The following is a 27,924-nucleotide window of genomic DNA, read 5'->3' as shown; positions in this document are numbered from 1 at the left end:
GCTTCTTAGAGAGATACACTGTCTAGTGGACAGTTGCAACCATGTAACCACAATGTAGCTGATAAGATTATGCAACAATGACTGCATGTACATTCACACAGACCTATGGAAATTGGTATGTTTTTAAATTCCACACCAGTTGAGTGTACAATTTCTTAATCTAGCTAATGGGTTCCTTATATTGGCCCATTTTATTTATTTATATATTTATAAAATATTTTACCAAGAAGTAATACATTGAGAGTTACCTCTCGTTTTCAAGTATGTCTTGGGCACAGAGTAAAACAAATAATACATGGTTACAAATACAGTTACATAAATGAACAGGGTATACATTATATACAAGACATTGCGTGCACAGTTAAAGAAAATATATATTATGAGCGTATGAAACAGTTACAGACCAGGTTACAATGTGAGACAGCCTTAGATGTGAAAGAACTTAAACTGGTGGTGGATGTGAGAGTCTCTGGTAGGTTGTTCCAGTTTTGGGGTGCACGGAAGGAGAAAGAGGAACGTCCGGATACTTTGTTGAGCCTTGGGACCATGAATAGTCTTTTGGAGTCTGATCTCAGGTGATAAGTGCTGCAAGTGGTAGGGGTGAGGAGCTTGCTCAGGTAGCTGGGTAGCTTGCCCATGAAGAATTTAAAGGCAAGACAGGAAAGGTGAACTTTGCGCCTAGACTCTAGTGTTGACCAATCTAGTTCTTTGAGCATTTCGCAGTGATGTGTGTTGTAGTTGCATTGGAGAACAAAACGACAAATTGAATTGTAGAGGGTGTCAAGTTTGCTAAGGTGGATTTGAGGAGCCGAGCCATATACTATGTCTCCATAGTCAATAATTGGCATTAGCATCTGCTGTGCGATACGCTTTCTGACCAAGAGACTTAGGGAGGATTTGTTCCTGTAAAGTACCCCTAGTTTGGCATAGGTCTTGGTTGTCAGGGTATCAATGTGCATCCCGAATGTTAAGTGGGAGTCAAACCATAAGCCCAGGTATTTAAAACTAGTGACAGGTGTTAGGGTGGTGTTAGCGTTGGTTCTAATCAGGAGCTCAGTCACTGGAAGCTTTACAAATTTAGTCTTGGTACCATTGTTACAGTCTTGTCAGTGTTTAAAAACAGTTTGTTTTGGGAAATCCAGTTTTCGAGTCTCAAAAAGTCAGACTGAAGTATGTGTTGAAGGTCAGAGAGGCTATGGCTGTGTGCATATAGGATTGTGTCGTCTGCATACATGTGTATTGAGGCTTCCTTACAAGCTGTGGGAAGATCATTAAGGAACACTGAGAAGAGTAGGGGCCCCAGAACAGAGCCTTGCGGGACACCACAGGTGATATCCATGGGGTTGGAGTTAGAGCCTGAGATGGACACATGTAGGACTGAAACCAGTTTAAAGCATGCTTCCCTATTCCAGAGCTCTGGAGTTTGTTAAGCAGGATAGCATGATCAACGGTGTCAAAAGCCTTTGCAAAATCTAGGAATACTGCACCAGTGAGTTGTCCCCGTTCCATTCCAAACTGGATTTCATTGCAAACTTTTAGCAGGGTAGTTACGGTGGAGTGTTTGGGACGAAACCCAGATTGGAATTGGCTATGGAAATTTGTCTTGGTATAGAAATCGCTTAATTGGGAGTGGACACATTTTTCCATGACTTTGGATAGAATTGGGAGAAGAGAGATTGGCCTGTAGTTTGAGACAGTGTTTTTGTCCCCACTTTTGAAGATTGGGACAACTCTGGCAGTTTTCCAGGTCTTAGGGATATGGTCTGCAGACAGGATAGAGTTGACTATGGACGCAATTGGTTTGGCAATGGCACCAAGTCGTAGGAACCTAGATTGTAGTAAGTCGGGTCCACATTGGCTGCTTAGTTTTAGTTTGAGGAGCGCTTGTATAATCTCCTCTTCAGATACTTCAGATACTGGGCCATATCTTGGTTAGCTGAGTAAATCATATAGCAAGGTCAAACAGATGATTACCCAGATATCTGTCTAATGGAGGAATCCACATCACTGATGACACCCCAAATGGGCTGTTGGTACACATAGGAGGTTGCCTATATCCCCTTATGAATCAGGTAAGGCATAATCAACCCTCGTGATCCTGCTAACCCCAGAATTGTCACCTGATGCAGTGCTAGTAACTGCACTCACTCACCACAGATCGATTGTGGGTAAGTCTGCTGTGGCAAGGGCTGCACCAGCAGATCTGTGTGCAAAGCCTGCTCTCATCGGCCACCCTCAGAGTAAGATTTGGACTGTCTGACTGCAGCTAATGGGTTCCTGAAAAACGGCCCATATCAGTTTTAGCTTACTAAATGCGAGACAGACTTCGTGTGCGTGGAAAGTCAGGAACTAACTCATGAATGCGCTAGTGCATGGACGCAGGCGTGACGTCACCCAGACAATATACAGTCTGGTTGAATATCATTACCACTATCCTGGCATCATTGATTAGCATTTTAGTGGTGAATTAAGATATGGGCCTGTACATAGGAACCCATTAGCTGTATTTAGGTACTCTTTGCTACATATGTGAGAAGCTATCACAGATCAGGCATTCATGGTAATTGGTGTGAGATAAACTAGTGGAAGCGCTAGAAGTAGGTTTTAGTGATTATTCCATTTTCATTATGTGATATTAATAAAATGTATTTATTTTTGATATTAGTAGAGTGTATCAAGGGGATCTTTCTTTCCGCCCTACAATACACTCCTTATCCCAGGTAGCACCACTCCTGTTAGTTTACATCCTTAGCTGAGCAGGATCCATCCTCCCCTTCCCTCTCCTGCATTATTCACTTTATTTATATAGCGCCATTAGTGTACATAGCGCTTCACAGTAGTAATACACGTGACAATCATAAATAACAAATAATACAAATAACAGATCATGGGAATAAGTGCTTCAGACATAAAAAAAATTAACATGTAGGAAGAGGAGTCCCTACTCCGGAGAGCTTGCAATCTAATTGATTGGTAGGAAGAACGTACAGAGAGAGTAGAAGTGCATTCTGGTTAGTGTGTCTGCAAGGGGCAAGCTTTATGGATCAGGTGTATAGTACTAGCTGTGGAGCTACTCATATGCTTCGTTAAGCTGGTGTGTTTTAAGGTGGGTCTTACAGGTGTATAGAGAGGGTGTTAGTCTGGTGTTGAAAGGAAGAGCATTCCAGTAGTGTGGGGCAGTCAGTAAGAAAGGTTTAAGGCGGGAGAAGCTTTAGACACAAAGGGGTAGAGAGAAGACATCCTTCAGCGTAACGCAAGAGTCAGGATGGTGCATAGCTGAGGTGTAGGGAGGGGCAGAAGAGTGTAAAGCTTTAAAATTAAAAGTGTGAGATGCGGAATTTGGTAGGAACCAGGAGAGGGATTTCATGAGGGGAGACGCTGAGACAGATTTAGGAAAGAGTAGAGTGATTCTGGCAGCAGCATTTAGGATAGATTGCAGGGGGGACAGGTAAGAGGCAGGAAGGCCGGACACAGGAGGTTACAGCAATTGAAACGGGAGAAAATGAGGGCCTGTGTCAGAGTTTTAGCAGTCGAGGAACAGAGTAAAGGGAGTATCTTTGTAATATTGGGGAGGAAAAAGCGACAGGTTTTAGATACGTTTTGAATGTGAGAGGAGAATATGAGAGAGGGGTCGAGTGTGACCCCTAGGCAGCGTGCTTGTGCTACTGGTTATGCAGAACTTCCAATAGTTACATAGTTACATAGTTAGGAATGTGGGCGTTACTTCAGGCATAGTCGTAAATCTACTTAGAAGCGAAACCCCCATCTACAGTACACCATACACACATCTTACACACAAAATGGATACTAAAAACATAACAGACAAAATGGAAACAGAACATTGCTTTCAATCCTTCTCCAGAGACCCCCCCCCCCCCCTCCACCAGTCCATTTCAGTAATATATAAACAGTATCTTTATTTCAGCAATATTACTTAATCAACCCCTATAAAAACCCCATTGTTATATCATTCAATGATGTTTCATAAGGGGGAAATTAAACTCCTTCCTGACTCCAAGAATTGGCAATCAGATTATTCCCTGGATCAACATTCTTCCCATGTTTACTTATTTGGTATATCCCTGTATACCTTTCCTTTCTAAAAAGATGTGCAACCTTTTTTTGAACAAATCTATTGTATCTGCCATCACAGTCTCCAAGGGTATGAATTTCAGATTTTAACTGCCCTTACTGTAAAAAAAACCTTTTCCTTTGTTGCTGGTGAAATCTCCTTTCCTCCAGCCTTAAGGGATGCCCCCAAGTCCTTTGTACTGCCCTTTGGGATGAATAGTTCTTTTGAAAGCTCCCTGTACTGTCCCGGAATATTTTTGTATATAGTTATCATATCCCCTCTTAGATGCCTCTTTTGTAATGTAAATAAATCTAATTTAGCTATCCACTCCTCCTCCTCCTCCTCTGTGGACATATCTTTTATGGTTTTTAGTTTGTTTAAATAAATATTTTGCGCCTTATCCTACTCTTGTGATTGGCTGTCTATCTACTTCGTTATCTTGGGAGCCAAGCTGAGGTGAGCAGTTCAGTTTAAGGAGGATTTACCAGCTGAGCCCAGCAGTCAAAATCCTAGAGAGAAGTCTAGCTGAGTCCAGCAGAGTGGACCCTTACTGCTACCAGATAGGATAATCATTTCTGCTTGCAGTCAACTTTTTTCTTGTAAGTGAAGAATAATACAGCAGGACTTTCCCCCTCACTTTACAGATTACACTATGTTCTTTTTTTTGTGTCAATTTCTCCTGTGCACTTTAGGTCTCTTTTCCTTCCAATTTTACTTAAAATAGTCAGCAAAGACATGAGGTGAGATGGAGGAAGAAGAGGAAGAAACTGGAGGTGATCTGAGTAGGGAGTCAGACAGAGCAGAGTCGGTGTGGGTTAGACTTGTGCGTGTTGATTAGTGAAGCAAAGTACAGTAGTTTATTTAGCTTGAGAGAGGGCAGAATTGAAACAGGACAGCATAAATTTGTAGTGAGGGAAGTCTGCGAGAATGTGAGATTTCCTCCAGAGGCGTTCAGAGGAACGAGTGCAGGAATGCAACATGTGCGTGTGGGAATTTAGCCAGGGTCTAGGGTTAGAAGGGCGAGAACGGCAGAGAGAAAGCGGGCCATGTAGATCAAAAGAGGAGAACAGAGTTCTAGTTCCTGACCCGGTTGCAGGGTCTGGAGCAGGGCTGAGAGAGGAGAGGGAGTAGCGTAAAGTGGAATCAAAAGCTGGTATGTTAATAGAGAGCAGGGCTCTGCAGAAACGAGGGGTAGATGGAGATGGAGAAGGGGAGAAGCGAGAGAGAGAAAATGAGATGAGGTGATGGTCAGAGAGAGGAAAGGAGGAAATGGAGAAAATCGTATAGAGAAAAGCTTTTAGTGAAAACCAGGTCTAGGTAGTGGCCATCCTTGTGGGTGCTGGCTGCAGTCCACTGTTGAAGGCCAAAGGAAGAGGTTAGAGACAGAAAGTGGGAAGCCCAAGGGAGAGAGCGGTCATCAATGTGGCAGTTGAAGTCCCCAAGGAGAAGAACAAGGGAATCTGAATCCTGGCTCTTTCTTTCTCTCCTCAAAGTGAGAGAGAAAGGCAGAAGGGGGATGAGTAGATGTAGGTGGGAGATAGATGACTGCCACGTGGACAGGAAGAGGACAGAAGATCTGGTTAGTGTGAGTCGCAAAGGATGGAACAGCAAGAGAGGGAGGAATAGGAAGGGTATGGTAACGGCAGAGAGACGAGAAGAGGAGCCCCATGCCTCCACCCCTGCCATCATGTGTGGAGTGTGGGAGAAAGAAATGCCACCATAAGAGAGGGCAGCTTCTAGAGCAATCTATCTCTTAAAATGACACTTTTAAAGTTAACTTTCTGTTGGTTCCCTGCTGCCACGTGTCAGTTAATAAGACTTAGTATCCTTGGTTGATGCGGTGAGAGGTTTTTTTAAGGACTCTATTATTTAATTCCTCTAAAGTACCATTATGCAATAAAGCAAATGTTTTCTCTATTGGATAAACCACTTCTATTACCAGATGACAAAAATGTGCAGGGCCTTACCTGCATTTATGAATCTTCAAAATAAGAATTTTGTTCACTGCATTTTTAATGGGGAATTAATGGTTGACCAGGAATTTAACCCACCACGGGATCAGTGCACCATTCAAGGTTGTGATGTTAAGTATTGGATGAGTACAGGCATACCCCGCATTAACATACGCAATGGGACCGGAGCATCTATGTAAAGCGAAAATGTACTTAAAGTGAAGCACTACCTTTTTTCCACTTATCGATGCATGTACAGTACTGCAATCGTGATATACGTGCATAACTGATGTAAATAACACATTTGTAACAGGCTCTATAGTCTCCCCGCTTGCGCACAGCTTTGGTACAGGTAGGGAGCTGGTATTCCTGTTCAGGACGTGCTGACAGGCGTATGCGCGAGCTGCCATTTGCCTATTGAGCGATATGTACTTACTCGCGAGTGTACTTAAAGTGAGTGTCCTTAAACCGGGGTATGCCTGTATATTACATTCACTTTTTTGGTCAATACTTTGCAACCCACAGTAGTACATCCATTACACTGGGTTGTGAACTAAATCTTGGGAGTTTGATAAATTGATCTCAAATCACAGAATACTTTGCAAATACAAAACGGCATCTAATCTGAAGCCATTAAGCACACAAGCAGAATAGCTGAGAGGACAAATGAAAGTATGTTAGAGCAGCACACAGTTAGGACGGTATATTGCTATTTATGTTAACATATTATACCAGGCGGTATCAGTAAGGAACAGGTGGAGTCATGAAAAGTACGAAAGACAAAAAAAGCTGCTACACCCAACGCCTAAGTATACCTAAGTTTTGCTAATGCAAAGCCAAAAAGACCTAACATTTTCATTCCAGCCTTGCTTTCAATGTGAAGAAGAGTAGGATTAGGGGTATTAACCATTGTTTTGCGGAAAATCCCAAATGCACCATGACAAAGATATTGGTAAGAATTTGCATTTGTAAAAAATGTCATTTGCACAGAGGGTCCCAGCAGGAAGAAGCATATGTTTGTATGAGTAACATCAAAATGCAGTTACCTAAATTGGGATGATACTCATAATGTTTCTTTTACTGCTCATTTTTGTTACAATTTCATTACATCCCCTAATCCAGAAAATAAGTAGCGACACCAACACTTAATGTTGAATCCGCATGTCTCGGACAGATTCCCCGGGAATATTCCAGTTTCTTACACGTCATAAAGTCCTAAATATGCAAGTGTCTACGATTTGCATGATAAATGTATAATTGTGTGCTTCCAGGGATGTCCCTAAATATTAAGACTCAAATGATCAAGCACCAGTACAGGTCAGCGCACTTGATCTGGCGTTGTATTTTATTGTATGTCTTTATTGATATAGCGCCATTAATGTACATAGCGCTTCACAGTAGTAATACATGTGGTAATCGAATAAATAACAGATAATATAAATAACAGATCATGGGAATAAGTGCTTTAGACATAAAAGTAACATTAAGGAAGAGGAGTCCCTGCCCCGAGGAGCTTACAGTCTAATTGGTAGGTAGGGAGAACGTACAGAGACAGTAGGAGGGAGTTCTGGTAAGTGCGTCTGCAGGGGGCCAAGCTTTATGTATCATGTGTTCAGAATATCCACAGTGCTATTCATATGCTTCTTTAAGCAAGTGTGTCTTAAGGTGGGTCTTAAAGGTGGATAGAGAGGGTGCTAGTCGGGTACTGAGGGTAAGGGCATTCCAGAGGTGTGGGGCAGTCAGTGAAAAAGGTTTAAGGCGGGAGAGGGCTTTAGATAAAAAGGGGGTAGAAAGAAGACATCCTTGAGCAGAACGCAAGAGTCGGGATGGTGAATAGCGAGAAATTAGGGCTGAGATGTAAGGAGGGGCAGAAGAGTGTAAAGCTTTAAAAGTGATGAGAAGAATGGAGTGTGAGATGCGGGATTTGATTGGAAGCCAGGAGAGGGATTTCAGGAGAGGAGATGCTGAGACAGATCTAGAAAAGAGTAGAGTGATTCTGGCAGCAGCGTTTAGGATAGATTGTAGGGGAGACAGGTGAGAGGCAGGAAGGCCGGACAGCAGGAGGTTACAATAATCAAGACGGGAGAGAATGAGGGCCTGAGTCAGAGTTTTAGCAGTCGAGCAACAGAGGAAAGGGCGTATCTTTGTTATATTGCGGAGGAAAAAGCGACAAGTTTTAGAAATGTTTTGAATGTGAGGGGCGAATGTGAGAGAGGAGTCGAGTGTGACCCCTAGGCAGCGTGCTTGGGCTACTGGGTGAATGATCGTAGTTCCAACAGAAATGTGGAAGGAGGTAGAAGGGCCAGGTTTGGGAGGAAGTATGAGGAGCTCTGTTTTAGCCATGTTGAGTTTAAGGCGACGGAGGGCCATCCAGGATGATATAGCAGAGAGACATTAAGAAACTTTGGTCTGTATAGCAGGTGTAAGGTCGGGTGTTGAAAAGTATATTTGTGTGTCGTCAGCATAGAGGTGATATTTAAACCCAAATGATGTTATTAGGTCACCTAGAGAGAGTGTGTACAGAGAAAAGAGAAGAGGTCCCAGGACAGAGCCATGGGGTACCCCCACAGAGAGATCAATAGAGGAGGAGGAGGTGTTAGCAGAAGAGACACTGAAAGTACGATGGGAGAGGTAGGATGAGATCCAGGATAGAGCTTTGTTCCGAATACCAAGAGTATGGAGAATGTGAAGAAGAGGGTGATCCACAGTATCAAATGCTGCAGAGAGGTCGAGTAATATGAGCAGAGTGTAATGACCTCTGTCTTTGGCAGCATGGAAGTTGTCAGTTATTTTAGTGAGGGCTGTTTCCGTGGAGTGAGAAGTGCGGAAGCCAGATTGTAGAGGGTCTAGGAGAGAATAGGTGTTGAGAAAATGGAGCAAGCGAGAGAATACAAGACGTTCAAGGAGTTTAGAGGCAAAAGGCAGGAGGGAGACAGGTCGATAGTTAGAAAGACAGGTAGGGTCAAGCTTGCTGTTTTTGAGTAATGCTATGACTGTAGCATGTTTGAAGGAGGATGGAAAGGTTCCAGAGCAGAGGGAGGAGTTAAAAATGTGTGTGAGCGTAGGGATTATAGTAGGAGCAAGAGGTTTTAGGAGATGGGAGGGAATGGGGTCAAGAGGGCAAGTGGTAGAGGGAGAAGAGGCGATCAACAGCGACACATCCTCCTCTGAGACAGTGGAAAAAGAGTCAAGGAAGGCAGGAGGAGAGTTAGGAAGAGGTGTAGGAGGGGAAGAAGAAACAGAGGGGATGTTCTGACGTATGGAATCCACCTTTTCCTTAAAATAGTCAGCAAAGTCCTGAGCGGAGAGCGTTCACCCAATTGACTTGAATGGGAGTTAACACCGGATCGGGTGCATTAACCGATACCGGCACTTGATGAAGCTGGGCCCTAGCAGCTAACACCGAACATTTTGGATTAAGAAAGTACAGATCCAGCAACCCATTCAAGTCATGCCTTCCTGTTAAACTCATCATTTTCAAAGGACAAGTAAACCCATTGCTGGGCTCTGCTCAAGGGGAAACTTCGTCATGGAAAAGAACACAGTTAACCTTTTTTTTTCAGCCGAAGCACAAAAGAATGGCAAGGACAGATAGTGATCACACAACGATAAGGCACAAGAGACCGTGGCAAATAATTCTCTTTGTTAAGAATAACATTGCTTCTTTTCATTGCAAAAAGTTCAGATTCAGTAAAAGTAGTAGATTCCTTTCTATTGGAACCTGCTCTGCGGTTTTCCCTTTCCTTCAAGAACAAAACCCAAAAAAAAAAAAGGAAGCAGAGAGAAGAAGAATATGTCATTTAAGTCGCCATTATCCCACTCTGGCGCTTGTTGTATTTGAGGCTCTGTATCAACAGTTGGACAGAACAATATTATATTCTGCTTCCTGCCGTTGGAGTCATTCCATTTCATGTTCCCTGGGGACCGAGGGAACAGCCAGCAAAGCCTTTACTGAGGAACTATTTGAATCCCAGAATAACCCTTTAGGTGCCAGATAGGCATATACAGTAATGCATTGTAGCACTATCTCTGACATAAAAAAGGTTAAACGCTTTTCACCCACTCTGTAGAGGGGCTTATTCTGTAAAGTGTGGTAGCGCTGATGACGTGCTATGACAAGTCCCGACATCTGCGCTATCACACCTTGCAGCAGGGGTGCGCAAACCTTATAAGTCGCCCCCGCCGTGCCCTCTGATCCGCTCTCCGGCATCGCATCTCTGTGGCGTCACATTGTCATGGCGACGTGTCGTCGCTTTCAGAAGATGCAGGAGGAGAACCTGGAGAGAAGGTAAGAGGCACAGTTTGGGGGCCCCCCTTAGAAAATGTCGCGCCCCCCAGTTTCTGCACCCCTGCTTTACAGAATCAGATCCTGTGACTATTTGCAAAGGGCAACGTGATCGTGTACTATTTAGTATTGTACTGACTCTGTACTAGGTGCATTACACTATACACAGTAAATATTTTAAAGTAGCAGTCCAAGTTTGGAGCAACGAACTATGTTCAAAAGCTTCTTCTATTCAGATAAGGGAGAATGCAATCATATTAATGGCTAAAACACCCCAAACAAAAAGATAAAATGACTGCCTTGGGGTGGACTTCCCTGTTCTTTATTAGAAATGTGTTAGACGGTAATAGGGCCATATACTGTACTCCAAAAAAAGGGAATTATAGCACACACACGATAGTACTACAGTACCTCATGTTGCATTTATTATAGTAGATAGAAGTGTTTAGAAATACTCAGTATCATTAAGTACAGTAAGCTGTTAAAATAACTGATAAGTGCTTTCCACATTAATACAAACAGTGTTATATACAGGAGCTATCAGAGAAATGATGGAAACTGTGCATTAAGCTGTCATCTAAAAATGTCCATCCTTTTCTACCATTGCAGTTCATATACAAAGAGATTGGGCGAACTGTTTGATGGAAATCAGATTCCTGAGATGTGAAAAACATTAAAGATATAACCGCACCAGGGTCGCAGACAGATTTTCTGGGACCCAGGACTAGAGTTTTGTCCGGCCCCTCCCTCCCCATGTTGGCGGCCTTGCAAACCCCCCCCCCCCATTCACAACTCATTACAAGCCCCCTCATCTATCCCCCCCTCTCATGCCTCCTTGCGAGCCCCCTCCTCTATCCCCCCCTCGCAAGCCCCCTCCTCTATCACCCCCTCTCGCACCTATTCGGGAGCCCTTTCATCTCCCCATATATTTCTCTTCCCCTCCCCTGTCTCTCACTCTTTCCCCCTCTCCTCCACTCACTCTCCCCCCTCTCACATAAAATACAATATCCCCCCACACACACACACCAAATAAAATACCCCCACACACACACACACACCAAATACAATACTCCCACACACACACACAAAATACAATACCAGACCCACACACACACAAACACACACACAAAATACAATATCCCCCCACACACACACACCAAATACAATACCCCACCCCACCCCCCCACCCCACACACACACAAAATACAATACCCCCCCACACACACACAAAATACAATATCCCCTCACACACCAAATACAATACCCCACCCCCCCCACCCCACACACACACACAAAATACAATACCCCCACCCCCCCACACACACAAAATACATTACCCCCCCCCCACACACACACACACACAAAATACAATACCCCCCCCCCCACACACAAAATACAATACCCCCCCCACACACAAAATACAATACCCCCCCCACACACACACAAAATACAATACCCCCCCCCACACACACACACACACACAAAATACATTACCCCCCCCCACACACACACACACACAAAATACAATACCCCCCCCCCACACACACACAAAATACAATACCCCCCCCCCCCACACACACACACACACCAAATACAATACCTACACACACACCCTACCTTTGAGGTGGTCTGAGGCCTCTGGTGCCCCGGCTCTCCCCAGCTGCTGCCAGGTCTCTCTCTCATGCCGGGCCTCCCTCTCTCCGAGGCCTGGCCTCTCTCCTGCCGGAAGCTGGGCCCGCGGGGAAGTTGCGATCATTTTTCGGTGCACACATGGGGAGAGAAGCCCGTCCTGGCGGAGAGGCGCTTGCAGAAGCTGGGGAGAAACAGGGTCTGGCGATGGGCAACCAGAGTCCCGGCAGCTGAAAGCAGAAGTTAGGCCGGCCGGGGCCCCTGCAGCTGCCGGGCGCGAAACACTTGTGCCGGCTCTCGCCCTCTGCTGGCGGCCCTGGACATTACTGCTTGTTCGACACATTCAAAATCAGATTTAATAACTGTTTGCATAATTCTCTTACCTCTCGGTCAATTAGTTCAATACCAAGTACAAAAACATTGAGGGGAAGTAAAATCCCTTACGTACGGTATCAGTGGGAGGAAGTAAAATTGAGACAATCACTGCTGCTAGAAAAAATTATTCAAGATGCAAGTGTAACCTCCTAGGAAGTGTATACAGCTAAAATATACACTGCCCCTGGCTGGCTCCTCTCTGTGGCATGCCCAGGATGTGACTCTTTGATGGACGTGGACCCCAGCCAATGACAATTGACCCCCGAGAGGAGGGATTAAAAGGGGAAGTCTTTAAGAGTCCCTGGCGGAGCACGAGGCGGCAGAGCTGCCGCGACCCAAAGGATCATCGGACTGCTTCAGGGCGACCCTGAGAACTGGTCCATGAGGAGAACAACTCAGCGGAGCTAGGTGACGAGGTCACCGACGAGCCCCGTTGGAGTGGGAGACGAAGCTACAGCCAACCAGTCCAAGGGAGGTGTGAGTTGCAACAGATGGGATCCTCACCACAAGTAAAGGGCACCGAAGTCTCTGTTATCACATTTATCATAAAGAGCTCCAACATTGTGTTGGCACCCACACGCAGGCCCCTTATAACACAGGGTCTTGGTAACTTGGGAGAGACCCTGGCACACAACTGCACAACTACTTAAACTGTATTGCGATAGTATGAATATGAATCTTCCCTACAGGATCACATGTCTACTTTGATACCTATGTTTATAGGGGTTTGATAAATACGTTCTTACTATTTGAAGTCCTGTGTCGTGTCCTATTGTCTGACCTCCGGTCACGCGCCCAGCAAGTGGGATAGCACTGGTCATAACAGGGCGTAGGACTTGGGCCTCTGCCTCTGCACCAAGAAGTCAGTCTAAGGGTAAAATGAGGGGTTACACATGTATCAGCACTTTAATATGTTGCCCCTAATGTTACACAAAAGACATGTGTTTTCTTATAAACATAAAGGAATAAAAACACTAATTGAGCATGGCACTCAAGTATTGAATCATCTAAAGATAACTGCCTGTCATATTTCAGAAGATAGTAAGAGGGAGGAGAGCCGCATCAGACAGACATTTGTTTGAGGGAAACCACTTAATTTCTTCATGCAATATTATTCCAGTGCAAGTCATAAGACAAGTAATGTAATGGGAGGAGTTCTGAATGGGTATCAGCTCCTTCTAAACAAAAGCCAACATATGTGTGACCTTTTTGTACGTTCCCGTACAACACAGCAATACACAAATATATAAACAGTGTATAATGTATACTATAATTAATACATTTCAAGACTATTGTGTTGAATAATTGTTGATATTTTAACCTAGTGTACCCTAAACAATAGGTGATAATTTGTAGACTGCTAAATAGTCAAGACTTACGTTAGATGGCTATAGTGACTTAGGACTAGATATTCACACCATATTTTGGTTTTGCTTCCATCACTCCTGGTGAGATGCGCATTGACTTTGACAGACCCCTCCCATCTCCACATTTCCTGCTCTGCCTTGGGAGCGAAAAATAAGTTTTGCCTCGTTTCCACCTCAGCTCAGGCACATCGGGTCGCAGTCCAGATAGTCCCAAACCACAGGAGGTCAGAGAGCTTCCCCGAAACCCGCCCACCTCTACTTAGGATAATACAGTTATGTATTGCGTAACACTTTTAGGAGATGGCAACCCTGGATGGGTTGACCCAATTATGTTTGGTGTGTACTGATGTACATATATATAGCTGGCCCTTATGGTGGTGGATTGTCGGTTTATTTATTTTGTTCCTCTTTAGTGCCTAGTGCAACCTAAAGGGTGACCATAAATTGTTACGGTGATGTAGGTGAGAGGTCGCATTGTGATTGGCTTAGTGTGTGACGTATGACACCCAGACCTTGATCCACTCCAGGGACCGGCCTGTTCCTAAAGAATAATCCATGCCACCCTCCTTCCCCTGGAGATAAACCTGGTTACACCAGCTTTACTCCTGGACATAGACAAACCATTAATCTGGGTTATATTATCAGCACCACTTATTATCAGTGCTCAGGATGCAACATGTATTGAGCTAGTGATAGGAATGGTGATACGTCTCTGGAAGGTCATGGATCATAAATCCCAATTTAGAAGGAGCTCCGGCCAGTAGCAAGAAACTCATCCTTCCACCTCTGCTTGGACAAGTCTTGTAAACCCACTCTAAGTTTATGATTAACTACAACTCCACACCTTGAACATAAGAGCGCACGCTAAGCGGCCCCAGCTCACTCCTCTCCTGTCCCTGGGGGGCACCACAGCATCTATGCTCCCACAGGGACTACCTTGTAAATAAACTTAACCCAAAGAGCTAACAATGCTACCTAATCTATCTAGATGCACTACAATATTATGAAACGACTGAAATTCACAATATATCAAAGTCACAGAGCAGTAAGACCTGTGAGGCCCTTACCTGCATTCTCACTTCACCTTCTTTGAGAGGGCAATCACATTAACAAATAATGCAATACTTTATTTAAAACGACAGGACATGTTTCGGTGATGTCAGCTTTTAAGATGTATTTTGATACTTTTATTATCTCGAGTTCTTTACTTTCTACTAAATGTCATAATTCCAGCATTGTACATTTATACCATCTTTTTTTTTTTTTTTTCCAAAGACTGCATCAACATTTTCCTGGTGCAAAAAGTAGAAAAAATGTATTGCTACCGCGTGTAGGAAATGGATTCACAGTTGTTGACAGCATTATATTTTGTTCACAGTGGCAGTTCACTGTTAGTCCACCGGAGGGCACTGCTATCAAGTTTTTAAAAAAGCTTTAACATAGCTTTGAAAAACTATTAAGTTTCTACAGATGCATGAAATTGGATTTTAATAAGGAGCCTTCCACATAAACAAAACCGTACTTGGGAAACTGTGAAAATCGACCCTTTTTTGTAATATTATATATGCTCTTTGTGTTGTGAACTTAGTTTTAAGAAACACATTAAAGTTGCAGTTCAAGCTGCTGTTTTTAAAAAATAAAATATTTTTTTTCCCATTCAAAATGTACATGAATACAATCTGCAGGTCAATTCGTTCTCCTGTAATCGATCACTTGCTCAGGTATCGGGTGGGGAATGTAGTCCAGCAATATTATGTGACTGGGCAGTAACAAGATTCAATTGGTGAACTGCTAGAGAGAGGGCGGGGCTCAAGAGCCAGAGCCTATCAGAAGGGGAAGGGGCTGTCACTTTGGAAATGCTTCCTACATTTGAAACATTACAAATGTCTTTAAAACTTTTTTTTAAATGCTACAAGTATTTTCTCATAGTACAGAACTGATTTATTTAAAAAAAAAAAAACACATGTAGGATATTGCTTGAACTGCTGCTTTAATTACAATGGTATAGCACTTCTTAAAGTGTTTATTATGTTGGAATTTTATATAGATGTACACAGTCAGACTGAATGGTCGCATAGGTGTGAAGCTCCGGCGAAGCACACAAATAAACTAAATAAAAACATCCTAATACTAATAAAAATACCTAAAAAGGGAAGCATCCTACCTTCGAGAGGGTCAAGAATGCCTCCAAAGCTACAAAAAACAGCAAACATCACAGGAAGTCACTAGATTGTTCCAGTGGAGCAGTTCACAACGGGGGGAACGAAACATGGCGAGTCGTCCGAGTCGTATGTATGTATGTATGTATGTGTATATATATATATATATATATATATATATATATATATATCAGGACAACCTACTGGAGAATCTAATCAAGAATATTACATGTACATTTCAGACAGCATTGCAGAAGGCAGTCGCAGAACTAAAGCAAGATCTAGCTGTAATCAACCAATGAACAACAGCATTGGAGGCTCAGATGGAGGAATCCCTGATGTGGCATAAAAGTAAGGATAAAATGACAAAAATGTCGGATGGCATCCTCGGTCTCCAGGACACAGTGGAAGTATCCGTATCGAGTTAGAAGTATCCCTGAAATGGCATCCGATGATGAACTACAAACATAGCTAAGCAGACTCATTCTATCGCTGGTTACAACTTTATCAGAATCAGAAATGCACCTAGACAGAACACCTAGGGCAAAGCAGAATGACCCTAGGAGAATGGATGTAATTATAAAAGGCCATCCCTATAAAACAAAAGAAAAAATTGTCAACGCCAGCACAATTTAGGCTAAGGCCCCGCTGCCTCAGACACCGCGCCCGCACTGCAGACAGGCGGCGTGTGGAGAGGCACTTGGGGCTTTTTCCGGTCCAAAGGGATAATTTTTGCGAGCATGGGGGGGGCGTGGTCAAATGGGTCGGGGGGGCACGGCCATGACGTGAGGGGGCGGGACCGCCCCTCAGCCGTTCAGCCCCTCAACTGTTCAGCCCCTCAGCACCTCAACTGTTCAGCCCCTCAGCCCCTCAGCTGTTTAGCCCCTCAACTCCTCAGCCGCTCACACACACAGACAGGCACTCACACACATACACACACACAGAGACAGGCACTCACGCACTCAGGCACACACATACACACACACAGACAGGCACCCACCCACTCACAAATACACACGGGGGGGTGTGGGGGACTTTTGAATCGGAGCAGGGGGGAATCGGAAGGGGGACCTCCCCCCAAGAGGAGAGCGTCTGTGGGTGGTGCTGCAGAGCTTATTTAAAATCGCTGCTTTCCCCCCATACTCTCCTGCCCTCTCCCCGAAGCCTTCCCTCCTCATTGGCTCACAGCCACACCACGTGACGCGTCGCCGCTTGGGATTACAATTCTCTTGAATCCCCTGGCGGTTGACGCGTCACAGCGTGTAGTGAGCTGTGCAGCGAGGGGGGACCGGGACCGGCTTGGGAGAATTCCCCTGCTGGGGGGGAACGCTCGTGCGGCCGCCCGCGCCGCCGGGCGCAGCGAGTCCCAGCCCTAAGTGTGAAGTGGAATTTGAAGATCTTCCATCTGCACATCTGCTCATTTGTAATGACCTGGCCAGGTCTATGATCCTGAAGAGAAGGGAGATGCAACCTGTAACAGGGACTTATCCCTGTTTAAATAAAGCTGCCTTTAATGGTCTGAGGCAGCGGTGCGCAAACTGGGGGGCACGAGACTGACTGCGGGGGGGTCGGGGTTTACAGAGGCAGGTATGCACCTCAGGTTTAATGATATCCCACTAGACCAGAACGTATTGGTACTGGTTGCCTTGGTTGGGGTGTTGTATTGTATTGTATTGTATGTCTTTATTTATATAGCGCCATTAATGTACATAGCGCTTCACAGTAGTAATACATGTGGTAATCGAATAAATAACAGATAATATAAATAACAGATCATGGGAATAAGTGCTTTAGACAAACATAACATTAAGAAAGAGGAGTCCCTGCCCCGAGGAGCTTACAATCTAATTGGTAGGTAGGGAGAACGTACAGAGACAGTAGGAGGGAGTTCTGGTAAGTGCGTCTGCAGGGGGCCAACCTTTATGTATCATGTGTTCAGAATATCCACAGTGCTATTCGTATGCTTCTTTAAGCAAGTGTGTCTTAAGGTGGGTCTTAAAGGTGGATAGAGAGGGTGCTAATCGGGTTCTGAGGGGAAGGGCATTCCAGAGGTGTGGGGCAGTCAGTGAAAAAGGTTTAAGGCGGGAGAGGGCTTTAGATACAAAGGGGGTAGAAAGAAGACATCCTTGAGCAGAACGCAAGAGTCGGGATGGTGCATAGCGAGAAATTATTGCTGAGATGTAAGGAGGGGCAGAAGAGTGTAAAGCTTTAAAAGTGAGGAGAAGAATGGAGTGTGAGATGCGGGATTTGATCGGAAGCCAGGAGAGGGATTTCAGGAGGGGAGACGCTGAGACAGATCTAGGAAAGAGTAGAGTGATTCTGGCAACAGCATTTAGGATAGATTGTAGGGGAGACAGGTGAGAGGCAGGAAGGCCGGACAGCAGGAGGTTACAGTAATCAAGACGGGAGAGAATGAGGGCCTGAGTCAGAGTTTTAGCAGTCGAGCAACAGAGGAAAGAGCGTATCTTTGTTATATTGCAGAGGAAAAAGCAACAAGTTTTAGAAATGTTTTGAATGTGAGGGGCGAATGTGAGAGAGGAGTCGAGTGTGACCCCTAGGCAGCGTGCTTGGGCTACTGGGTGGATGATCGTAGTTCCAACAGTAATGTGGAAGGAGGTAGTAGGGCCAGGTTTGGGAGGAAGTATGAGGAGCTCTGTTTTAGCCATGTTGAGTTTAAGGTGACGGAGGGCCATCCAGGATGATATAGCAGAGAGACATTCAGAAACTTTGGTCTGTATAGCAGGTGTAAGGTCGGGTGTTGAAAAGTATATTTGTGTGTCGTCCGCATAGAGGTGATATTTAAACCCAAATGATGTTATTAGGTCACCTAGAGAGAGTGTGTACAGAGAAAAGAGAAGAGGTCCCAGGACAGAGCCCTGGGGTACCCCCACAGAGAGATCAATAGAGGAGGAGGTGTTAGCAGAAGAGACACTGAAAGTACGATGGGAGAGGTAGGATGAGATCCAGGATAGAGCTTTGTTCCGAATACCAAGAGTATGGAGAATGTGAAGGAGAAGAGGGTGGTCCACGGTGTCAAATGCTGCAGAGAGGTCGAGTAATATGAGCAGAGTGTAATGACCTCTGTCTTTGGCAGCATGGAGGTCGTCAGTTATTTTAGTGAGGGCTGTTTCCGTGGAGTGAGCAGTGCGGAAGCCAGATTGTAGAGGGTCTAGGAGAGAATAGGTGTTGAGAAAATGGAGCAAGCGAGAGAATACAAGACGTTCAAGGAGTTTAGCGGCAAAAGGCAGGAGGGAAACAGGTCGATAGTTAGAAAGACAGGTACGGTCAAGCTTGCTGTTTTTGAGTAATGGTATGACTGTTGCATGTTTGAAGGAGGATGGAAAGATTCCAGAGCAGAGGGAGGAGTTAAAAATGTGTGTGAGCGTAGGGATTATAGTAGGAGCAAGAGGTTTTAGGAGATGGGAGGGAATGGGGTCAAGAGGGCAAGTGGTAGAGGGAGAAGTGGCGATGAACAGCGACACATCCTCCTCTGAGACAGTGGAAAAAGAGTCAAGGAAGGCAGGAGGAGAGTTAGGAAGAGGTGTAGGATGGGAAGAAGAAACAGAGGGGATGTTCTGACGTATGGATTCCACCTTTTCCTTAAAATAGTCAGCAAAGTCCTGAGCGGAGATGGAGGAAGGAGAGGCAGCTGAGGGTGGTTTGAGTAGAGTATCAAAGACAGAGAACAGTCGGCGTGGGTTAGACTTGTGCATGTTGATTAGTGCAGAAAAGTAGGCTTGTTTAGCTTGCGAGAGGGCAGAGTTGAAACAGGATAGCATAAATTTGTAGTGAAGGAAGTCTGCGAGAGTGTGAGACTTCCTCCAGAGGCGTTCAGAGGAATGAGTGGAGGAACGCAGCATGCGTGTGTGGGAATTTAGCCAGGGTCTAGGGTTAGAAGGGCGAGTGCGGCATAGAGAAAGTGGGGCATGTAGATCAAGAGAGGAGGACAAGACAGGGTTGTAGTTCCTTACCAGGTTGTCGGGGTCTGTAGCAGAGCTGAGAGAGGAGAGGGAGGAGCGTAAAGTGGACTCAAAGTCAGGTAAGTGAATAGAGCGCAGGTTTCTGCAGAACCAGGGTGTAGATGGAGGTGGAGAAGGGGAGAAGCGAGATAGAGAGAATGAGATGAGATGATGGTCAGAGAGAGGAAAATGGGAAATGGAGAAATCGGAGAGAGAGAAGTTCTTAGTGAAAACCAGGTCTAAGTAGTGGCCATCCTTGTGGGTGCTGGCTGCAGTCCACTGTTGAAGGCCAAAAGAAGAGGTTAGAGAAAGAAAGTGGGAAGCCCAAGGGAGAGAGGGGTCATCAATGTGGCAATTGAAGTCCCCAAGGAGAAGAACAGGGGAGTCTGAGGAGAGGAAGAAAGAGAGCCAGGATTCAAAGTGAGAGAGAAAGGTAGAAGGGGGATGAGTAGAGGTAGGTGGGCGATAGATGACCGCCACAAGAATAGGGAGGAGAGAAAATCTGGACAGTGTGAGCCTCAAAGGAGGCAAAAGCAAGAGAGGGAGGAATAGGAAGGGTTCGGTAACGACAGAGAGAGGAGAGCAGGAGCCCCACACCTCCACCCCTGCCATCAGTGCGCGGAGTGTGGGAGAAGGAAAGGCCACCGTAGGAGAGGGCAGCTTCCAGAGCAGAGTCAGACTGAGTGAGCCAGGTCTCAGTTATAGCAAAGAGAAGCAGGGAGTGAGAGAGAAAGAAGTCATGCACGGAGAGGAACTTGTTAGAGAGGGAGCGAGCATTCCAAAGGGCACAGGAGAAAGGGAGAGAGGAGGGAGGGTGGCAGGGGATGGGTATGAGGTTGGAGGGGTTGACACCAGAAGGAGTAGAGGTTGCAGTTTTAGTTGTAGAACACCTTAACCCTATGAATACCCATTCCTCACATTTTGGTTTTATCACTAAGTCCCACGCAGCTCCACACTCACTATCATGTCTCACAGTAATATATACTTTCTATGTCAATGAACACGTCACAAGACAAGGACCTATTGAAAGGAGGCAGAGCCTGGCAGTGATCGTTCCGGAGTTGATGTCGCAGGCCACAGGGATATAAGTTTTGTATGCTATGTTCTCTCTTATATGCTAGTTAAGTTCCATTCCCATCTGACGACCCAGCACTGTCGGATACTTATATTTCCAATGCAACACTCTCACTATTTTATAACAAACCGATGGCTAATCAATCTCATGTGAAATGTATTTATCTTAAAGCAGCAAAACATGTGAAATCTTACAGTAGGTTTTTTTTTTAATACATCAGTTCTGTAGTATTAGATAATACAGTTGTGACTGTTATTTTAATTTTTTGTTTTTATTCTTTGATCTCTATAGCAGGTTTAGCCCACCTCCCAAGCAGTGCAATATTTTTGCAACACTTTCCTGTTTGTGATAATTTGTTGCCAATGTTCACAGCAGTTTGAGCTGTAAACTGTAACAATAGATAATGTAACTGTTGCAGAGACGGGACAACGACAAGTGGGAGACTGTGCAAGATTTTTTATTCGGTCAACCCAAGATGAAATACACAAAATAAAAACAGCCTTAAATCAGCATAAGGGAGAAATAAAAAATCAGTCCATAGGAGGACTGCGCCCTTTGTCATATCAGGTCCCTGCATCCCTTATAAAAGACAAGGGCGATTTCACACCATTAATTCCCTAGGTTTTGTCACCTTACAGTAAGTAGTTCAGAGGGTAAAACAGACCTTTAGTAGGAGTTTCCATTTAGACCAGACCTTTAGCAGCAGGGTAGCCGGGCAGCTGCCTTCCGGTCAGGGACAGCACAGTGAGCAAAGCTGTCCTTTTTAATGGGCGAATGATGCAGCTGTGACCTTGCTAATTACCTCTGCTTGTTTAACTAGTGCTCTGCTGGAGTCAGCAGCTACGGATACATTTCCCAACCATAGTTATCAGACACTATTCCTCCCCTGTTTGTGGCAGGGGCTGAACAGGGCTGAAGCCGAACACCTTCGAGACAAAAAGTCAGCGTTGGCATTTTCTTTGCCAGGGCTGTGCTGAATCTCGAACTTGAAGGGTTGGAGGACCATATACCATCTCGTTAGCCGGGGGTTCGTGTCCTTCATGGAATTCAACCACTTGAGTAGTGCGTGTTCCGTTACTAAGGTGAAGTATACCCCTGCTAGATAGTGCCTTAATGCCTGAACCGCCCACTTTACAGTGAGGCACTCCTCAATATCCATGTATCAGCTCCCTTGGGAATAACGTCCTGCTTATGAAGAGGATGGGGTGCTCTATGCGCTTGAATTGTTGGGAGAGAACTGCTCCCAGCCCTACATCTGAGGTATCGGTTTGCACTTTAAAGGGCCTTTTAAAATCTGTGCTCCTCAGGGCAGGACCTTCTGATAGGCACCCTCTTCAGTTCCTCTGACAGTCCTCAGACAATCCACTTATATATATTATATATATATATATATATATATATATATATATATATATACATCCTATTTATATACGGCCGCCAGCGCTTACTGTATAATACAATATCATCGAGGTAAGCTGCGGCATAAGCCCTGTGAGGTTATAGACCTTTGTCCATGAGCATCTCGAAAGTATCCAGGGCTCAATGCATACAGTACCACATGGAATAGTCATAAACTGATATAATACCAGGGGGGTGGCAAAGGCAGTTTTTGCTTTGGAGTCCTGGTCTAGAGGTATTTGCCAGTAGCCTTTTGTGTGGTCAAGTGTCGATATGTACTGCGCCGTGCCAAGGGAGTTCAGCAATTCGTTTACCCTTAGCATCAAGTATGCATCAAACTTAGACACAGCATTTACCTTTCGGAGGTAAACACAAAACCTCACCTTTCCATCAGGTTTAGGGACCATTACTATACGACTACACCATTTGCTGCATGACTCCTCAATCACGCCCAGATTTAGCACCTCCTGAACCTCCTTTCTGGTAATCTGTAGGGACAGGACCATACCTTCACACTAGGTTCTCTCTCTATCCTGTGTGACACTAAATTTGTTTGCCCATGGAGATTAGAAAAACCATTGCTAACGGGTTCAAATAGTTTTAACAAGTCCACCCTCTGTTCCGAGGTTAACCAAGACCCCACAGGTATTTGGTTACTATTACAAGTGCCGCCTTGCAGGGAGGTTGAGGACCCAGATCCATATCCTTTTCCACAGGGTGGATGAACAGAGATCTCTGTGTCTTCCAAGGTTTCAGGAGGTTTGTGGTAAATGTGTTTACCCCTCCTGGACCCCAGTTGAGAGATCTCATAGTTCACCTTTCCTGTGTGGCATGGTCCCTAATGTCTAATACATATTGGAGGGATTTTTTAGAGGGGGAATGCTGTTCCTACCAGGATTCCTTTAGGAGGTCTAGAATATCCCATGATTGGTGCCCATATAGGAGCTCAAATGGGGAGAATCTTGTGGAGTTCTGGGGAACTTCCCGCACTGTAAAAAGCAGAAGAGGAAGAAGAAAATCTCAAACTTCCTCAACATACCCTTTATAGTATGGTTAAACCTCTCAAACAACCAGTCAGTATGTGAATGGTAGACCAAGGTCTGAATTGACTTCACCTCTAGTAATTTTAAGACATACTGCATTTAAGTTAGCCATAAAATTCGTCCCTTGATCTGTCAACATCACCTGGGAAAATCTGACCCGTGAGAACAGCTCCAGCAACTTGTTGCCCACCTGTTTAGCAGTTTCTTTTCTCAGGAGGAACACCTCCTGGTATCTTGTGGCATAGTCAAGTATAACCAGGATGTCCCTTCCCAGAGGGTTCTAAAGTTTCTACAAGGTCTTCCCCAATTCTTTCAAATGGTTCAGAAAGCAAGGATAGGGGAACCAAGGTTGCCGGCCTTTGTCTCTTCTGACTGGTCAACTGTTATTCAGGACACGCCTCACATAATCTAGGGATGTATTGTATGTCTTTATTTATATAGCACCAAAAGTGCAATCAGCGCTTCACAAAGAATACAGTACAGGTAATTATAATAACACAATAAGTGCAGCAAAAATCAGACAATGGGAAAGGAAATCCCTGCCCCGAAGAGCTTACAATCTAAGAGGTTTGAGGGGAAATTTACAGAGACAGCAGGTGAGGGAATAAGTGCTGTAGATGGGGGTGCTTGGCCACAATGGGTGGTATAAGTGACTGTGGGACAATAGCCATGAGTGCAGGCTATTGGGATGCTTGATTTGTGGGGCAAGTTTTAAGGTTAGTCAGTGTTAAATGAAAACCTTATTTACAGGGGATGTCACTATTGATGCCAATAAAGAAAAACCAGGGCAAAATTCCGTTCATGATTTTGTCTCTCCCAATTTGATCGCCCCAAGGGAGAGTATAGGCCAGGTTGAACACAGTTTAAACAAATGCCACCGGTACCAACATTTGTCTAATGACCTCCCCCATTTGTGCATGCTTAGTCATCCTATATAGGATCTCATTTTGCAGTTAAAAATGTGGGAATAGCCTTACACCTTGTGATTCACCACACGGTCATTGACTTTCATGACCTTTTCATATTGTCAGACCGGGGTCATCACTCTGGTGAACATCTGCACCTTTCCACACTACCTCACTGCAACCACTCCTTATGAGCCGGGCAAGGATGGGTTACACGAGTTTTTCAGGGGAAAGACCTCTCTCCACACCAAAGGCAAACAGCAGAACGCTTGAGAAATCCTTATAAATAAAAGAGAGAAGTAAAATAGTGCAATATTTCTTCTCTCGTTTATTATAATAAAGATTTCCCAAGAGTTCTGCTGTTTGCTGTTGGTTTGCAGAGAGGTCTTTACCCTGAAATACTCCTTTGAACTGTACTCCACGTGAGTGGGAATAACTGGAGGCCATTTCTAAATTATACACTTTGCCACAGTGTTGCACTATTTTTTTTCTCCTTTTTCATATCTACCTGAGGACATTTGAGATTTGTGTTTTTGCTTGTAATAAAGAGTCTTTCTTTTGGAGCTGCACTGTCGCTTATGGTTGTACTTAGATTTTTATGTTTTTGTGTCACTACACATTTTTTCGCTCAGTGTTATTTGCGCTGAATTTTTTTCCTTGCTTACCCTCAACATAATTGTGAACCCTCCTTTCCTGTGTGAAAAAGACACAATTATAAGAAAAAATATTTAAAAATACAATAATGACTAACAGAAATAGATGCTCATTGGGACTCCCTTTTCCTAAATGTTACTTTTATGTCTGATGCGCTTCTTCCCATTATGTGTTATTTGTACTATTTGTTATTTATATGATTGTCACGTGTATTACTGCTGTGAAGCGCTATGTACATTAATGGCACTATATAAAGACAGGCAGAAATATATACATACATTGTTTCTATTCCCAGGGGGACTCATCAATTTGTGGCCATTTTGCCACAGTTGATTTGCACCATTTCATATATTTGTGCATCCATTCGCTATTTTCTTCCTTTCTCTTTTGTGAGATTTACATTCTCATGGACATTAGGGGGCCGATTGTTTATTTATGTCTTGTACATTCTTGGCTTCTTATCAACGGCAGGGTATTTTTAGTGTAAAGTTGAGCAGAGAGGAGAGAGTAGCCTCGCAGTCCTGATTACATTTGGCATCTATTGGAGGCCGCTGGAGAGCTCACTGTAGGAGCCGCATTGGCCCTGCAGGGTTGTTTTCCACCTTTTTATTGCATCACTATTTTTGGATCACCAATATTTGAAAAGTCGTTTTCTACACCACCTTTACTATTATTTGAAGTTTTGGTTCTCTATTCAGTTTACAGTGATTTCTTGCGCTCATCTCTTGTCACTTTCTGATTACAAAGCTGCAGAGATTAACGAGTTTAAGTTTGAAAATGCCTCCTTCCAATTACAGAATCAAATATTTGAATGTTTTTAAGCTTTCTGCAGTAATTATTTCCTTGTATGCATTTCTATTTTCTAGTGATTTTTGTGATTGGCAGCTTTTGTTACTGTGCATGCAAGGTAATGTTTTTGCTATCTATTTAATGAATGCAAAATGTATGTTCTCTGAGATTTTTTTTAATGTATATTTTTGCAGCTTATTAATAGCATGTTTTAAAAAAAAATGCCATTATACAGTAGGCATTTCACTTTACAGAGTAAAAAAGGAGAGCTGTCCTGAATTTAAACCTGTGCCCTACAAACCAAATATGACCTTCAAAGATTTAGCAATCTAATTTCAGCCCCTCATTGGCTCTTACTCAATGTTTTATTTAGCAACCTGAATTGAATTAGCAGGGCACTAGTTGGCAGGCATTTTCTGTGCCTTTACTGTTCCTTTGTGTAGCAATCATGTAATCTAGCCAGCTAAAGAGAGACATCGATAGCATCAGCAAATCTAGGCAAAAACGTACCAAAAAGAAGGTATTTTCAGTTGCAAAACATGTACCAGGGTACTTTGCCCCCCTGTGCACCAGCTTGAGATTTATGGTTAGGAGAATTTACTCAATGCACATATCATATTGGATAGAAGAATGGTGAAAAAACCCAGAGCACAACTTGGCCAAGAACTGGTATAGACAAAGAACAAAATTAAAGATTTATTAAATTAAACATAACAAAAAACGGCCCTGGCAGATCCTCTGACGCGTTTCACGCACTGGGCGCTTTGTTAAAGAGTGATCTGTCAGGTGCAGAAAGATATAGATAAAGGGTGATTTCCAGCTGTATCCACTGATTAAACAATTACATAAAGAGACACACCTAAATCTATGTTCACAAACCGCCAATGAGTCACCCCCTTAATGAGTGAACACCTGACCTGAAGAAATAATACATATGTTCATAGTATAACAAAATAAACAAATTATGTATAAATCCTGTGAACATTAATACATGTAAACATACAACAATAATGACCAAACTGCACAACAGAGCCAGGAAAAACGTAAAAGACATCGATAAAAAAAGGAAAAAACACATAACCCTAACTATTTTGTAAAATCTATCAGATAAACTCTCAAAGTTCACAATATGCAATATTACGGTGGAAGAAAAGACTATATGCGAAATAAACATAATATAAATATATTCTAGAACTGTATTTAGACGGAACAATATAATCTAAAGTTAGAAGACTAATGTCCAAATACTTATCAATATGCTCAAAGAGAATGAACATAATAACACATGATCATATTGAGGATAATAGTTCCATGACTAGCGAGGTCTTACGGAAGAGGACTCATCGTTTACCTCCTTTCCTCCGTACGGCTACGAATGCGGCACTGGGCTGACTAAGGTCCCTCCCTCCTCCTCCCCGCGGTTGCTCCCCAAGCGACTAATCGTGAGTAACATACGCAACTACATTGCACTTATATGGTTTGGCCAGATGCTCTCAGGCTGTGATACAGAGTTTATGTTGATACTTCACAGGGGATTGAGGAGCGGTACTACTCAAATGAGTTATTGACATTATTCATTTATGCTCACTAAGGAACTCCAGCTGCCAAGATTGTTTCACATATGTTCTCTCATTGAGCTCCGCCTCCATCAAGGGCTACTTTTAGCTCTGATAAACAGTTCACATATCATATTGGGATGTATCAAAATGTCTGCCAGGTGTGAGGTGGTAAAAACCTCTCTGGCAAAAAAATCTGAACCAGAACTTGATTGTCAACTTTCTTACATGTGGCGTCTCCAAGAGCATTAATGGAGCAGTCCATCGGAGTAAATGTCTCTTTTGGTTGAGACACAGGCCATTATTTTATAAACTGTGATAAGCACGGAACGTCCCATTTGTTTATAGAATAAGATCATAGTCCCCTATATTTTTACTATTTTGTTATTAAAACCATAAAGCAGCCTTGAGTCCCTTAGGCGACGGGGCTCATGACCACCGGGGTTAGGCTCTCTCTTTACACCCCCCCCCCTCCCTCCCTCCCTGTAGTCTGAGGCCTCGTTCAGGGTGCCTGCTTCGCGAAACGTTCAAAACAAAGTATTTAAAGTTAATATCGGTTGCCAGGGTAGCAGCTGCCCTGTCGCCGAAGTACGGAGTTGACGCTTGCTACAGTTTTAATAAACAACTCAAGTTGTTTTTTCAAGCTGCAGCAGCGTCACTGGTACTTCTTTAGCCAATCAAATCATTCTTGAAAATGATTTGAACA

The 27,924-nt window shown here is 43.9% G+C and overlaps 1 protein-coding gene across 6 annotated transcripts in view; it reads right to left on the bottom strand.

The window, feature by feature from the left end:
- The window catches only part of FGF1 (fibroblast growth factor 1), a 124,908-nt gene that overhangs the window by 66,710 nt on the left and 30,274 nt on the right, over positions 1–27,924 (bottom strand). For 2 of the 6 annotated variants that reach the window (XM_075601064.1, XM_075601061.1), the window contains exon 2: positions 13,060–13,181. The exons of the other annotated variants lie outside the window; for them this stretch is intronic. The gene's annotated coding sequence lies outside the window, so the exon portion shown is untranslated. The remainder of the gene's footprint in view (positions 1–13,059; positions 13,182–27,924) is intronic. 6 annotated transcript variants of the gene reach the window in all.

Source organism: Ascaphus truei, chromosome 5 (genome assembly GCF_040206685.1).
Source record: "Ascaphus truei isolate aAscTru1 chromosome 5, aAscTru1.hap1, whole genome shotgun sequence".
NCBI classification, from domain to species: domain Eukaryota; kingdom Metazoa; phylum Chordata; class Amphibia; order Anura; family Ascaphidae; genus Ascaphus; species Ascaphus truei.
The sequence above is the reverse complement of the archived record's forward strand: the minus strand, read 5'-3'. Positions and strand labels throughout refer to the sequence as shown.